Raw genomic sequence first — 15,095 nt, forward strand, 5'->3', positions numbered from 1 at the left:
GCACTGGCTCCCTGTTAATTTCAGGATCCAGCACAAGATTCTAACCATCACTTACAGAGCCCTCCATGGTCAAGCACCTGCATACTTGACGGATCTGGTGTCCTTTCACTGTCCTGTCAGGTCACTGTGGTCCGCTGAAGGCCACCTACTTACTGTCCCTCACACAAGATTAAAGACGAAAGGTGATTGCACCAAAATGGTGGAATGCACTACCTCATGAGCTGAGAGCGGCCTCTTCCATGGACATTTTTAAAAAGTAGTTAAAAACACATCTGTTTAGGCTTGCGTTCCATTAATTGTCCATTGTATCATCTCTGTATTTCACTGCACTTTACTTTTTATTTGTTTTTGTGTATTTTGCATTGTTTCTGTTATTCCCCCCGTGACCTTCAAGAGGATAAGCGGTTAGAAAATGGATGGATGGAAGTTTCAACCATAAAATCTGATCAGGTTTTGTCCACTTTTGTGTCGGGATCAGCTGCACACTGACTTGGCAGAGATGGCTGCCATCTTGTTCTTACATGGATTAGTGTACTGTGCTCTTGCTACCACTAGGTGGCACAAAAAGTGTCCACAAACGAGGACAACAGGTCTAAGTTAAGTAGAATGAAGTATGAGGTCAAGTAAATCCAAAATGTGATGTCGTCATAACCTCCTGAGACCCTGTGTCCTCACATCAGGACATCGAATTTTGAGTTTACTTGACCATATACGTCATTCTACTTAACGCAGACCTGTTGTCCTCGTTCATGGACACTTTTCTTTATGCCATCTAGTGGTAGTAAGAGCACAATACACTAATCCAAAAAAACAAGATGGCAGCCATCTCTGCCAAGTCAGTTTGCAGCTGATCCCGACACAAAAGTGGACAAGGTCCAAAACCTGATCACACTTTATGATTGGAACTTGTTTATGATTAATATTTTTTGTAGTTTGATATGGCAACAAATTTGACCAATTTTAGCAACAGTAACAAGCTAAGACACTGTTAATTAGGAAGTACTCCTCTGAGGACATTGCGACTTTATTGTTGTATTGTTTGAGGACATTGGGACTTAATTATCATTGACAATGTTTAGTTTTATATACTTATCAGGTCCTACTGATCCCAAATAGCTAGGAGAAATAAATACCAAACAAAAAGTCGGGTCTCAGGAGGATATGAGGACGCAGGGTCTCAGGAGGTCATTGTCAGCTCAGGATATTTTTAAAGACATGCATGCAGCCATGTTTTAGCTGTTGCTACATGATCATGTGATACACTCATATAAAATGCAGAGCTTGTATGTTTACTGTAGTAACATGACTATGCACATCAATAATTCTGTTTGATTATTAAGCATGAGATTTTTTGTAAACTCAAATCAAACCTTCCTCTCCTGAAGAAATCTAATACTGTACAATGTTGTAAATGCGACTAAACCCGTCTTATTCTCATGTTTTGTTTGCTTGTTTAATAATTAATGAAGCTCCAGTAAATGACCTCATGCTGTTTTATCCTGACTGAGTCATTGTTGTGCTGCTGCCATGTTGGTTCGGCCTTATTATCTGTTTACACATTGTAAACAAACACTGAATGCGTTTTAAATGATATAATTCACGTTTACAGCTCTGACAGTCAGCTCAGCAGGGTACAGTGTGTTTATCTGAGAACCTGCGCTTTGTGTGTGCGTAGCTTCTTAGCAGCCTGATAGCATTTAGCTCATGTGATGTTATAAAACAAAAGCAGGAGCCAGACTAAGTGTAAGACATATTCTGTTCTGCACAAACAGGACTCTGCTTCTCTACAAGCTGCTGCTGCAATATTACATGTGCAAGAATAACATTTTGACATACCCGTCTGTTTTCAGGGCGGGTCCTACATGTTTCTGCGTAACGGTGCCAAACAGCAACATTGACAGCAGTGATGCTCGGTACCTACCGTCCCGGCCTGGATCACGGTACCGGCCCGGTCTGGTCCCTGTCGCTGCCCGCTGGTCCTGAAACACACCGCAGCCTCCTGCACGGATCGGGCCTATTGATCCCGAATAACGGATGATGACCACATCCAAGAAGCCTGCTCGCTGTTTACTGCCGATGGTGAGTGTAATGACAGAGAGCAGCCACTGGAGGGCGGTGTAAGACAGAGCTGACTGATTGTGCAGTACAGTGGGTTCCCCTGCACGACCTGTGTGCAAGATAGGGACACTTTCACTTTGATACTAAGAGCCTGCAAGACAGATGTCATGTTACATGTGTGTCTTGTGGTACTTGAGCACCAGCAGGCCTCTGTGTTGTCAGCTGTATTACCTTTTAGTGTTTTACTAATGGGTTTATCTTATATATGATTTTTGTTTGTTTGTTTGTTTATTGTTTGGATCCAAATATTTTATTTGTTTGTGTCAATAAAATAACTAACTTACTATCTAGGATTTAGGGGCATCTATTGGCAAACATGGTACAGAATATTCACAACTATGTTTTCATTCATTTACCTGAAAAATCATGTTTCTTGTTTGTTAGTTTTTTACCGTAGAGACATGGGTACAGCCTTCATTCCTATGAAAGTTGCTCAGTGCCACATGAAACCAAAATGTCTCAACTGTCATGTATGAAATTACCTGAATGATCTGCTGTCGACTACTTTTGGCTAACTTGCCGCTAACCTGAATAGGGGGCGTCACGGTACTGCAGTGGTTAGCGTTGTCACCTCACAGCAAGACAGGGGTTTCAAACCTGGGTGGGGGAGCCCCTCTGTGTGGAGTTTGCATGCTCTCCCCATGTCAGTGTGGGTTTTCTCTGGGTACTCCAGCTTCCTCCCACAGTCCAAAAATATGCAGGTGAAGTTAATTGGTGACTATTCAATTCCCCATTTCTGTGAATGTGAGTGTGAATGGTTGTCTGTCTCTATGTGTCAGCCCTGTGATAGTCTGGCAACCTGTCCAGGTTGTACCCTGCCTCTCGCCCAATGTCAGCTGGGATAGGCTTCAACCCCCCCACAACCCCAACAGGACAAGTGGTTACGCAAAATTAATGAATGGATGAATAACTAATAATAGGGATAAAATAATTCAGTCAAGCAGCTCTTGTAGACTTTCCAAATTTTATCGGACAGAATCAAATCCTGATAGTGGAAGGAAAATGTATCTACTGATTTACAGACATCTCTTCTGCCTTGTAAGTTAATGGGAAAAAGTCTTTTCAGGCCGCAGGGCATCAGGTGACAGAACAGGAATATGTAATTACACTCTTTGGCCACTATAGATATTGGCTTCAAAGCCTGGCACATTTCTTATGGACCTGGCATGAAGCCAAAAAAGCTCTGTTTCCGCAATATGAAATTACCCAGATTATCAGCACTGCTTCCACATCATTGGGCCCATAGAGCAGGTGTACTAGATACTTCCATTACTTCCAGTTTAGCGCTTAGCTAATTTGGATGGTTTTAAAAAAAAGATTTAATCTTGCAAGTCTGCTACACTTTCCAAATGTTATTAGACAAAATGGATCAAATCCTGTTAGTAAAACAAGCTATTTTGTGGGTTATATGACACTCAAAAAAGTCTCATTCCCAAAGTAATTCAATGGGAAAGAGTCTTTTTGCACTTCTTGGGGGCCTGATCTACATACAGAGCGGGTCCTCTGCCACAGAGTCCACCATTTTGTTCTACAAGAGCCCAGAACAGACAAAAAACTCTGGCTCTAGATAGGGCCATTTGGGTTTTCTCGATTTTTTTGTCAGCCACTGTAGTTCTCCTCCATTCTTCACACACATGGGAGAAGTTTCATTTCTCCAACCTCGCCACTAAATCCTACACACTGGACCTCTAAAATAATATATAGTAAATTGAAATATACATAGGCCTATTTTTTTTCCCTGGATATTTTCAGGCTCTATAAATCCGTCTAATGGAACAATCTGAGAAGGAAAAGACACTCTTTGGTTGGACTGCTCATGACTTTTATCAACATAATGGGCAAGAAGTATTAGTTTGGAAGCTGCTTTTTAATTTTTAGCCTGGGTTTAGCATGTTCATGTATTTGTGCATGTACAGATGATACACTTAGGCATATGCACACATGCATTTAAAAAACACAAAGGTTTAGGGCTATCACTGCTGTTTTCCTCAGCAGTGTGATCAGAATCATGGACTCCTCCGACGTGCACACTTGATCAAACAAAATGGGATGCTATCTGCTGTGATCAATAGGAGAGGCTTAACTGCAAACAAACACACGAGTCTAGACAACAGCAAACAGCCAACGACCAGAATGGGGCTCTACACAAATCAGCTAAAGCAGACAAGTGAAAATCAAAGAGGACAGAAGGATTAGATGGAAACTGTTGAGAAACTGAGGGCAGAGAGGCTGTGAAGTTTTTGGCACATTGAAGAACAGTCTTACAGATACATATCTACAATGAAAAAATAAAAGCTGGAAGATTTATAAAAACGTTTAGTTCGCTCAGGAGGAGTTATGAGCCTTTAGAGCTGTTGCATTTTTGATGTCAAACTTTGTGATGTGCGATTCTTGTACAGCGATGATCAAACACACAATGATAAGAGCTGCTGAAACTAGGCCATCAGGGCTATGCTTTCAAAACGCAAAGTCCCTCCTCAGTGGCCTTATTTCAATGGGATTGTTTGTGAGAGCAATGTAATTTGCAGACAGAGCCGTGGGGCTTTAGTCTCAGCTGCAGCCGTGTTAAATGTCTCCATTTCCCAAGTCTAATAACAGAGGTATTATAAGAGCCTGCTCAGACCAGCTGGTCCCTGGTGCTGGACAGGGGCAGGGGCTGGACTGACCAGTCCAGGGAGACTCACCCAGGGGTGGGGAGAGTGGAAGGAGAGCCTGCCCTGACATGCAGAGCTGCAGCTAGATGTGTAAATGATTAAGATGTTGGTAATTTCCCTAGTGATCGTGGTCTGAGGTGAAATCCAAAAGTTGCTGTTGAGCAGACTCACGTGTTAATACATGTGCAACGATATGTGTAGAGTACGGGAGCATGCATCGTGTTTGCATACACTGGAGTGCATATCTCCCCCGGTCATCCATCTCTTTCTCTCCGTTATGTTTTATTCAACATGCCCCTCTTGTATTGTCTCTCTCACTCACTTTCTCTCTCTCTCCCTTGCTCCTATGTCTTCCCACTCCTCTCATTATTCTTTGAGTGCCAGCTCTGGAGCAGGAAAGAAAGAGTGACGCTGCGCTCACGTGTGACCTCGCTGACCCATTCCTCTTCAAATCCAGGGTCCAATTTAACAGGCGCACTAAACAAACAGCCATCACAGAGGCCATTTATAATTAATGTCACCTGCTTCTTGACAACTTTATGATGGATACAGGCAAGAGACGAAATCCCCGGGACTCCCTGCATGTTGGAATCTTGATTATACTCCTTGCATCTTATTACCTCCTCCTCTGCTTTTCATCCCTTCTTTCTCTACTGAAATATCTCAGCAACTATAGGAGGAATTTCCATTAGATTTTGTGCAGACATTGACGATCCCCAGATAATGAATTGTATTAACTTTGTTGATCCCCTGACTTTTCATCCAGCGCCACCGTCAGGTCAAATGTATGACCAGATACCCAAACTAATCACATCAGCCTTAGATGTATTTTGTGTTTTGTGCTAATTAGCAGATGTTAGTGTGGCAGAGTGGGCTCTCTTCTGTTTTTTTCTGCCCATCATCCTCAGGCTGCATGGGGTGATTCCCTGGAGCCCTAATTACTGGGTGGCGCTGGTGAGCGCTGTATCAGGCAGGTGGTGCCTACTTGGATGAGCATTTCCTACCTGGCTTCCATGTCAGTGGCAAGGCTATTAAATGAAGACTGGGACACGGTCTATGATGCCATGGGAGCTATGCGGTAATGACACATGTGCAATGTAACTGGAGCTGCGATGTTAGAGTGCTAGAAATGAATGGTGTCCGCTCAGGTGCTGTCACACCTACGGGCAATTCAGAGTCACCAATTGACCTAGCCTGCATGTTTTTGGATGGTGGGAGGAAGCCGGAGTACCTGGAGAGAACCCACGCTGACACGGGGAACATGCAAGCTCCGCACAGAGGGGCTCCCCTCCCTAAGGTTCGAACCTCCCACCCCCGGCTCGAACCAGGAACCCTTGCTGTGAGGCGATATTGCTAACCACTGCACCACCGTGCCGTCGTGTATGGTAATTATAACTCAAATTTTATTTTGCGTAAAGCATGACCCAACGCCAGCCGTGTGCGCCTCAAGGAATCAAATCATACCCATGTTCTATGATAGCGTACCAGCTATTGAGTCTTTCGTGCAGACCAGGTTTAAGTGTGCATGTGTTGTACCTCAGTGATGGGACACTGTCTTTATTAATAGCCTTGGTCAGTGGCGTGGTCTGCAGTTTGGCGTGGCTGGTTCAGATGCTGTGTCTCTTTGTGTTTGGGTTCCAACCAATTGTAAGCAGAGCCAGCTCGTCCTCCGATAGTAAATCCGGAGTGATACTGTCTGCCACAAGCCTTTGCTTATGCAGTTTTGGTGTTTGTGGAGTGAGCGAGGCACGGTCTGGTGGCTCTCACCCTCCTGCTGTTGCAGAGAAGCTGTGTCTCTGCTTTCTGGTAATTGTTTGCCAGGTTGTGCATCAAGGTGGTGGCCTGTTCCATACTCCAGGCCTCCACTTCCTCGCTGTGTTCCACACCTTTATGTGGTCTGTGCTGTTGTCTCTCGGTGTCCACACTCTATGCTCCTGTCCTTGGTTTTAACATTGAGTGATTTTACTTTCATTGTTTTTGTTTGTTTGGTTTTTGTACCGCCACTGATTCTGCTCTGCGGCTTTGTCAACGCTTTAGCAGAGTGGTGAAACAGGCCATTAGGACACTGGGAGTGTGACTGGTTTCCTTGTGAGGATACGAACAGTGTGTGTTTTCTTTCTTTGTCTTTCTTTTGCTGAGGTTGTTGAGTTTTGGGGTTCTTTTCAGTTTGTTGGTTTGTTTGTTTGCAGGAGTTTTTTCTTCCTTTTTGTGCTTCTTGTGTGTGTTATTGTCATTATTAGTGGTGTTTGTATTGTTGATTTATTTCTTGGTTTCTCTGTTTAGTTGACTGTGTGAGTGTTAGACCCAAATTTTAAAGACTGTAAGTCACTGTTGGTCATGACAATACATACATATTACAAATTTTTTCTCAGTAACTGTAACTGACTACAAGTGCATTTTGTAATGCAATGTAATTACATGTAACTAATTACATGGACCCAGTTACTCCCCAACACTGTAATGTCATTCAGTCCTTCAGTCTACTCTATTTGACTGTTTGTACTTTGAGTTTTTAGTTTTGCTGATGTCCCATTCACTAACATGGAGGGGGCAGGCTTTATGACCTATACTGCAGCCAGCCACCAGGGGGCGATCAAGATGTTTTGGCTTCACTCATAAAGAGCTGTCATGTTATCCAGCTTTAAATACAGTCTATGTTGTTCCTCTGTAGATCCTTTTACTGTTAGTAAACAGTTTGACATTTTTGGGTGGGTGGGGCTTAGCTGGAGGCAAAACAAATCTCCACAGACATTAGCCAGCGCTAGCTAGCAAGTTCTGTTGGCTTGTTTTAGACAATGGAGGAAGATGATACAAGTAGTGCATCCAGAAAGACTCATTTTAAGTGCCAGAGCACACTTTGGCACAAACTGGACTGTTCATAAATTCAGAGTGCTGTCTGAATTTACCGTTCAGTTATCCACAGTGCCGCACTGTTGGAGTGGCGGAGCGCACTCTGGGCACTCTAGCTGTCTGGGGTCATCCCTATGTTTCCAGGGTTCTATGTTTCCCGGGTTCAATGTTCCCCACTTAACCCTGCAAAAGAGCTTCTATGTTCCCCGCTTACACAAAAAGGGTTCTATGTTTCCTGCTTGGTTGAGCGGGCAACATAGAACCCGGGAAACATAGAACTTTTTTTGTGTAAGCAGGGAACATAGAACCTTTTTTGCAGGGTTAAGTGGGGAACATAGAACCCTGGAAACATAGATACGCTCCCATAGAAATATAACTCTCCGTTTAGTGTACTGTAGATCGTCAGACTTAATTTATGAACACACCATGTCAGGTCTCTCACTTTTTTACTTGAGTTTTACTTGAAAAAGTTTTTCTTAAAAAACTAAACACTGACTAACGTGACCAGACTGGCCGACCCGTATGTTCTCACTCAGTGGATGGATGATCTGACTAGACTGTGGGATACCTGGCTTTGTGGTTGATTACTATGCCAATATTATAAAAGACTTGAACGGTTTCTTCCAGTTTGTTTTGCTATCTAAGCTAACGTTAGCTATGGCGCTAAAAAGTTAGCGTTATGGAGAAATCCAATATTCCTCTTAATACTTCCCCAGTTTCTGATGAGGTGCACATGATAATAACATCATTCATCCCTTCAACAGCACATGCTTTTTCCCCTAACCTGATATGGTAGCCTATGTGAGCATTCTGATGATCGCCTCCGCCCAGTCCTTTCATTTTATCGCATTTAACCATAGTTGTTGTTTTTTTGTTGACGAGTAGTGGTAGCTGGTATGCGATTAAATTTAAGTTTGTGACAAAATTACATCATTGTAATGTCGGCCCTAAAAGGGTCTATATGTTGTCATTTTTACTGTGTTACATCCAGATATTTAGCAAATCTCGTATGGAAGCATCACACACTTTAAACCATGTGAGTAAACATTTTCAAATCCACATGGATCAGCTTTGTTCTGCTTAGTAACTAACTATAAATGTCAACATACAGAACGACAAATATTTCTGTGGCGTTTGAGGCAATAACACGAGTCTGATTTTGCACGTTTGTGCTTGTCCACGTGATTGTACAGGGGGTCCACTCATTATTCCGACATCCCATTGTTCCGAAAATGACCCATTGTTCCGAAATCTCAGTGTTTCGACATCTCATTGTTCCGACCATATTAAACCCATTGTTACGAAGTCCCGTTGTTCCGAAATCTCATTTTTCATTGTTACAAAATAACTGTTTCATGGTTAAGGTCTGGTTAGGTTTTGGCACAAGAACTACTTGGTTAAGGTTAGGAAAAGATCATGGTTTGGGTTAAAATTATAACTTTCAACATCGTTTCTACTTCCTCAAAACAGGGTGACCGTTGTCGGCAACAGTAAACAACACGACAACACGGTCTCTTGCTGTTTTCCCTTGCTGCTTGCCTTTTCAGCTTTTTGCATTGCAACATTGAGATTTCGGAACAACGGGACTTCGGAACAATGGGTTTAATATGGTCGGACCAATGGGATGTCGAAACATTGAGATTTCGGAACAATGGGTAATTTTCGGAATAATGGGATGTCGGAATTATGACATGGCACCTTGTACAGCTCAGTGAGGATGTGACAGTGTGAGGTCCCCAGACAATGTGTGTAATGATGATGTAATGGGTTAATAACACGCACACACACACAGCCACTCAGACACACACAGATGTACTAATGACCTGCACAGACCTTTCCCACCAGTAACCTCTTTCACATTACTGCAGGAGGTAAGGGTGTCAGGTGGAGGTGTGACAACACTACATAACCAACAGTACATAACAACCACCACCTGCCCTCGTTTGCAAGACCACATTATAGTTGCACATCAAAAATGCCCTCACACATGTACAGTATCTGTTGTCCTGTACTGAATCCAAAAGCAAACAATAACCCACACACACAACACAATCATGCCTATATCAAAGCGCCAGAAGATTGCCTGTAATCGAGTTTGTGTGACAAGGACCAATGATGATGTTGTATTAAGTACTGGAGAGCAGGCAGGCACTACCCCTGTGGGGGTCTTTCACAGCTACGCTAGCTACTCTTGAAGAATCACCTTCCCTTGTCCCACATTTCTCCGTGATCAATTCATGTCAGCTGGCCATATTTTATTTAACACTTAATCGTGGCGCTGCCCTCCCTGCGTCCCCCACAGCTCATTTGTTCACATGTAGGAGAAAAGAATTAAGGGCACGTGATTGCTCCTTCAGACGGCTCTCACCTACCCTCACTCCTTCACACTGTTCCCTCACTTCCCTTCATCTGATTCAAGTGGCATTCGGCAGAAACAGGTCAGCCATTATTTGGCTGTTTCTGTAATTAATTCTTCCTTTCATACGGTGCCCTCCATCTGTAGTGTGGAGGAGGCTCAAGATGTCATAATTGAAGCTCCAAGCAGGTTTTAAGACGGTCCTGATCCTCTTCTGTGATCTCCTGTGTTGTGACTCATGAGTTTTCTTCCACAAAAACCTCTTTTCGTCTCTTTTTCTCTGTGTAAAACTCTTTAATCTCGTCTGCCCTCGGGTCCTTGTCGCAGCCACATGCGGTACCTTTTAAATAATACACTGTATCTCACTTAGACAGCAGAGCAGAGCAGAACAGAGTGTGGTTGTGTTTCCTCAGACCTGTGGAGAGGTGGCGTAGGCCTTGATTGTGCTGAAGAGGCACAGAGAGAGCAGAGACACAGCTGACAGCTCCCTAAATGGACGTGATGTCTACTTTCTGCACATAAAGCATCTCCTAAAAGGGGGTGGTACAGTAGTGTTTGTGTGTGTCAAAGAGAGGACTGACACTGTGAGTCTTGTTGCAAACATAGAGCTGCAAGCATGTAGGCCTACTTGCTTTGTGTCAACACATCTGATAATAATCAGCTAATGGCCACGTCAAACCTCCACATGGGTATCAGAACCAAACATCACTATGATACAATATGGCCAACTAAAGCAGGACACAGTTTGGATCTAAGTGTATTTCCTGTTGGAATGTTTGTTAATGCAGATCATGGCTTTGTCCAACCGCTGCATCTCATGCACCTGTTTCCTAATTCAACGCTAGCTAGTGTCAGCGACTAAATCAGTTTGATTGCACGGTTGTCTTATGGGCTGTCCTAACTGCCTGTGAGCAACACAGCGCAAACTTTTGTTGGACACCCCATCTCTACTTTTATTCTGTCGCTCACGTTGGAAGTGCAGCAGTGGAAGAGGACCACCATTCACACTCACATTCACACCTACGGGGAATTTAGAGTCACCAATTAACCTGCATGTCTTTGGACTGTGTGAGGAAGCCGGAGCACCTGGAGAAAACCCACGCTGACACGGGGAGAACAAGCAAACTCCGCAAAAAAACTCTGCTACATCCAAACCCTCACCTATGGTCATGAGCTCTGGGTAGTGACAGAAAAAATGAGATCACAGATACAAGCGGCCAAAACGAGTTTTATCCGTGGGGTGGCTGGGCTCAGCCTTAGAGATAGGGTGAGGAGCTCATATATCCGGAAAAAGCTCGGAGTAGAGCCGCTGCTCCCTTACGTCACAAGGTGTCCGCTGAAGTGGCTTCTGATCAGGATGCCTCCTGGGCGCCTCCTGTTAGAGGTGTTCCAGGCACGTGTAACTGGTAGGAGGCCCTGGGGCAGACCCAGAGCATACTGGAGGGATTACATATCTCATCTGGCCTGGGAACTCCTTGGGGTCCCTCAGGAGGAGTTGGCAAGTGTTGCTGGAGAGAGAGGCGTCTGGGGTGCTTTGCTTGGCCTAATGATGCGACCTGGCCACGAAAAAGTTGATGAAGATGGATGGATGAATGCTAACATCAGGGAAACATATAATCTTGGTCGCTGATGTTGACCATATTCCTGTTGAAACATGTCCGCTTGTGTTTAGAAGCATTTATTGGGGATGTCATTGTAAGGAGTGTCGCTGTTTCCTGTTACAGTCATTCCCCGGTTGCAATGACGGTGCACAGATGCCAAAGTACAAGGACCTGGAAACGCAGACCAGTCAGAGCACACTGGGCTTTTTTGGGAGGGGGGCTTAAACTGACAGGCACGAATGTACGAATATACTCTCAAAAATAGTATAGGGAGATATAGATATATGTAAATATAGAGTATAGGGAAAATAACATGGAAAGATATTATAGTAGAAACCTTAAATACAGTATAAACCTGAAAAAGCGCATAAGTTTAAGTTGTTTAAGCTTCCTTGTTTTCTTTTTGACATATCTGTATGCTAACCACAAAACAAAGAAATGAATGATGGCAGTTGAGTGCACATACTGAATCTTAGTAGTTCCATATTTCCTTTTTTTCCTGCTCTTTGAGCTACAGTAAGTGAAGTTAATGATATTGCACCAATGCACCTCGAGTGTACAGTCTGTGGTGTAATAGCAACATTAGTATGCATGCCAGTATCTGTATTAAAGTGAATTAGTGATGGATCACCGTCATGCATGAACCATACATCACTAACAGACTTATTTTACACATGATCCATGATGATGAACAGAAAGAAATGCATGGCAAGGAATAGCATATTGTCAATATTTTAGATACCCCCCTCTCAAATTCCACAAATCATGTTTTCAGGGGAGCTCATAACTTATTAAGAGGAGCCAAGCTGCCCCTGGCTCTCCTGTGGTTTGCACCCTGAGCTGCTGGAGGAGAATCTAGATGCATATGGTGAGCCATTACCTTCTGCAACTCTTGCTAGAGCGGTAACTCAATTTCTACCTTTTCTGGACGACATTCCACTTTTACAGTATTGTGCGTGTTTCTGATTTTTATTAAATGATGCCATTACTCTGAATATAATGATTGAAATCATGCCATATGATTATGTTGTATAGTATTGTAAGCTTTGTTTAATACTGTTTATATAAGTTAAATGATCATAAGCTAACAAATAATTCCCTCTTGGTTTAATTTGCTGTTGGAGTATAACACTCTCACATACAAACTGTGGAGGCTCAGTACATGGTTTGTTTTTTCTTTTTTTCTGAACCATGTGTCATAACCAGTATCAGACAAGTGCTATGAGTTATAACTTGCAGGTCTGCCTTCTAGCTCAAACACCTCTGCTTCAGTGTTATGGTGCGTTTGCACTGGGAATTCGGAATCATGTAAACTTTAGCCCCGTTTCCACCGACCACCATGGTATGGTTCAGTTCAGTTTGATACGCTTTTTTTCCATTTCCACTGTGAAAAGTTGTGGATGGTACCAATGGAACCGTTCTTTACCGTCCCCATGTTTGGTCCCCCCTCTGTTGGGGTACCTAGCACACAGATCTGGTACTAAAAGGTGGAGCTGTGAACACTGCAGTCTGTTGATTGGTCAGTAGAGGACGGTCACTCTGCTCAGGGCTGAGTTGTGGCTGGTTTTGAGGCTCATGTAACCACTGTTCATACTGTGGAGAGTTTTATTAGCAGACTGTAACTATAAAATGAAAGGATGTTTTGCTGCCTGTAATTCACTGGGCTGACTGCAGGCGACTTTTAAGGTGGAACGTTAACTTGTAATGTTACTCCATGCATGAGCTGACGACCTGAATCAATCAACACACCTTAAATATTCCATATTACAACTTTGACCATCACTTTAGTTTATATATGACATACACTTTTAGCAATGAGTGGATCGTCAAGCGTTTATATATGTTAATTTCGGCCGGGTAATGTGAACGGCATATATTCTCATCTGTTGCGGAGCGTCGTTCCTGTGGGCTATGGCAACACTAAACCCCTGAGCTTGCCTGAGAAGGACTAAATGCACAAACCCGCTATTTTTAAGTATCCCATGGAGAGAGACTCTCACTGCAGCCTGTTTTATTTTGTTCTGAAGATGTCGGTGTGCAGCCTCGATCTGTGGACGATAAAGTAGGTGCAGACTTCCATCATCCCCGCCCACATTTAAGGGTACTGTTTGCGGTGGGAACGCTAGGGTCTAGGTACCATGTCTGAAGGGTTACTTTTGGTTCCATACCATTAAGTGTTTGGTGGAAACGGGGCTTTTGAGTCATTTTAGGTTAAATCTGCATCGTCCTAAACCTAACCACAGTAACTTCACTTGCCTTAACCTAACCTCCATAAATTTACGTTAATTATGTAACTTTACGTAAAGGACATAACGTCATTTGTGGGGAGCTAATTCATAGGATATCATATCAACAGTTAAATAAGGATACGTTAGAAGTTGAATAATGTTTTGTTTTGGGGGTTTTTGACCACTGGAGAAACTAAACAAGCAATTTTATGACTTTGCTTTGGACTCTGTCATTATTATTTTTCATTCTGTAGACTATCAAGAGCAAATTAATGAACAGGTCCCGCAATTCCTCTCCTGCATTGTGCTGCGTATTCCCTGAGCGTTCTCAGCTTCCTTCATTATGGCGGTGAAAGCAATGTACTGTAGCTGAAAATGTTTGGGGAATAAACACATCACATTGGAGAAAAGTTAATTAATTTGATTTTTATAGACCTGCATCAGTTATGCTTGTGTTCACAATGCGCCGCGAATTTCCTTTGTAGAATCAGAAATTAGATTTTTCAGACTAAACGGCTAAGGGATGACGGATTCATCTGTGGAGACGATAACTGTTGTGATAACTGAGTGTTTCTCAAGAAAGAACTTGTGTTGTTCAGTGTCAGCCTTTTGCTCATTAGCACATTTTAACTGGAGATACAGACAGCTCACACTGCATGGCAAATTAGATTGAGCAGCCAGCCCCATCCCCCCCCCAAACACACACACACACACACACACACACACACACACTCAAACACACACAATCACATGTATTTATACTGTATGTAACATTTATGAAATGCAAATAGGCTTGTGGGTTCATGCTTGTGCATTCTTTTATAGATTAATGGTCTAAAACAATCGTCAAGTTACTGTGAGTGAAGAGATGTACAATAAAGAGACACACTGACAGTATGACAAGGGCAAACACACTCTATCCTTTTCCACAGTCGACTTAACCCTGCATTTATCTTTTCTCATCTGTCACATCCCCGTCAATTTTATTGTGTCTTTGTGTTCCCGACCCTCAAACAGGAGCCCCTCTTTCTCCCTGAGCATCCCTGCTGCCTCCACTCTCAGCCTCCGTCTCCCTCCCTCACTTCCCTGCTCTCTAGCATGCCCTCAGTCTCCATCTACCTTCCTCCCTCCTTCCGTCTTTCCCTCCCTCTCTCCTCCTCCTCCTCTTTCCTCCTCCTCCTCCCGCTGCGCTCTCGACTCATTCTCATTCCCCCTCGCTCACACACTCAGGCAGCATCCTCCCCTCTCCACTTCTACCTTCACACTCACCTCTTCGCGCCTCCCTCTC

The 15,095-nt window shown here is 43.4% G+C and overlaps 1 protein-coding gene across 1 annotated transcript in view; it reads right to left on the bottom strand.

The window, feature by feature from the left end:
• proza (protein Z, vitamin K-dependent plasma glycoprotein a) overlaps nt 1–2,101 on the bottom strand; it is an 11,248-nt gene extending 9,147 nt beyond the window's left edge. The window contains exon 1 of the mRNA XM_050069863.1: nt 1,922–2,101. The gene's annotated coding sequence lies outside the window, so the exon portion shown is untranslated. The remainder of the gene's footprint in view (nt 1–1,921) is intronic.
• Nucleotides 2,102–15,095: the final 12,994 nt, after the last annotated feature.

This window comes from Epinephelus moara, chromosome 18, assembly GCF_006386435.1.
Source record: "Epinephelus moara isolate mb chromosome 18, YSFRI_EMoa_1.0, whole genome shotgun sequence".
In the NCBI taxonomy this organism is placed as follows: Eukaryota; Metazoa; Chordata; class Actinopteri; order Perciformes; family Serranidae; genus Epinephelus; species Epinephelus moara.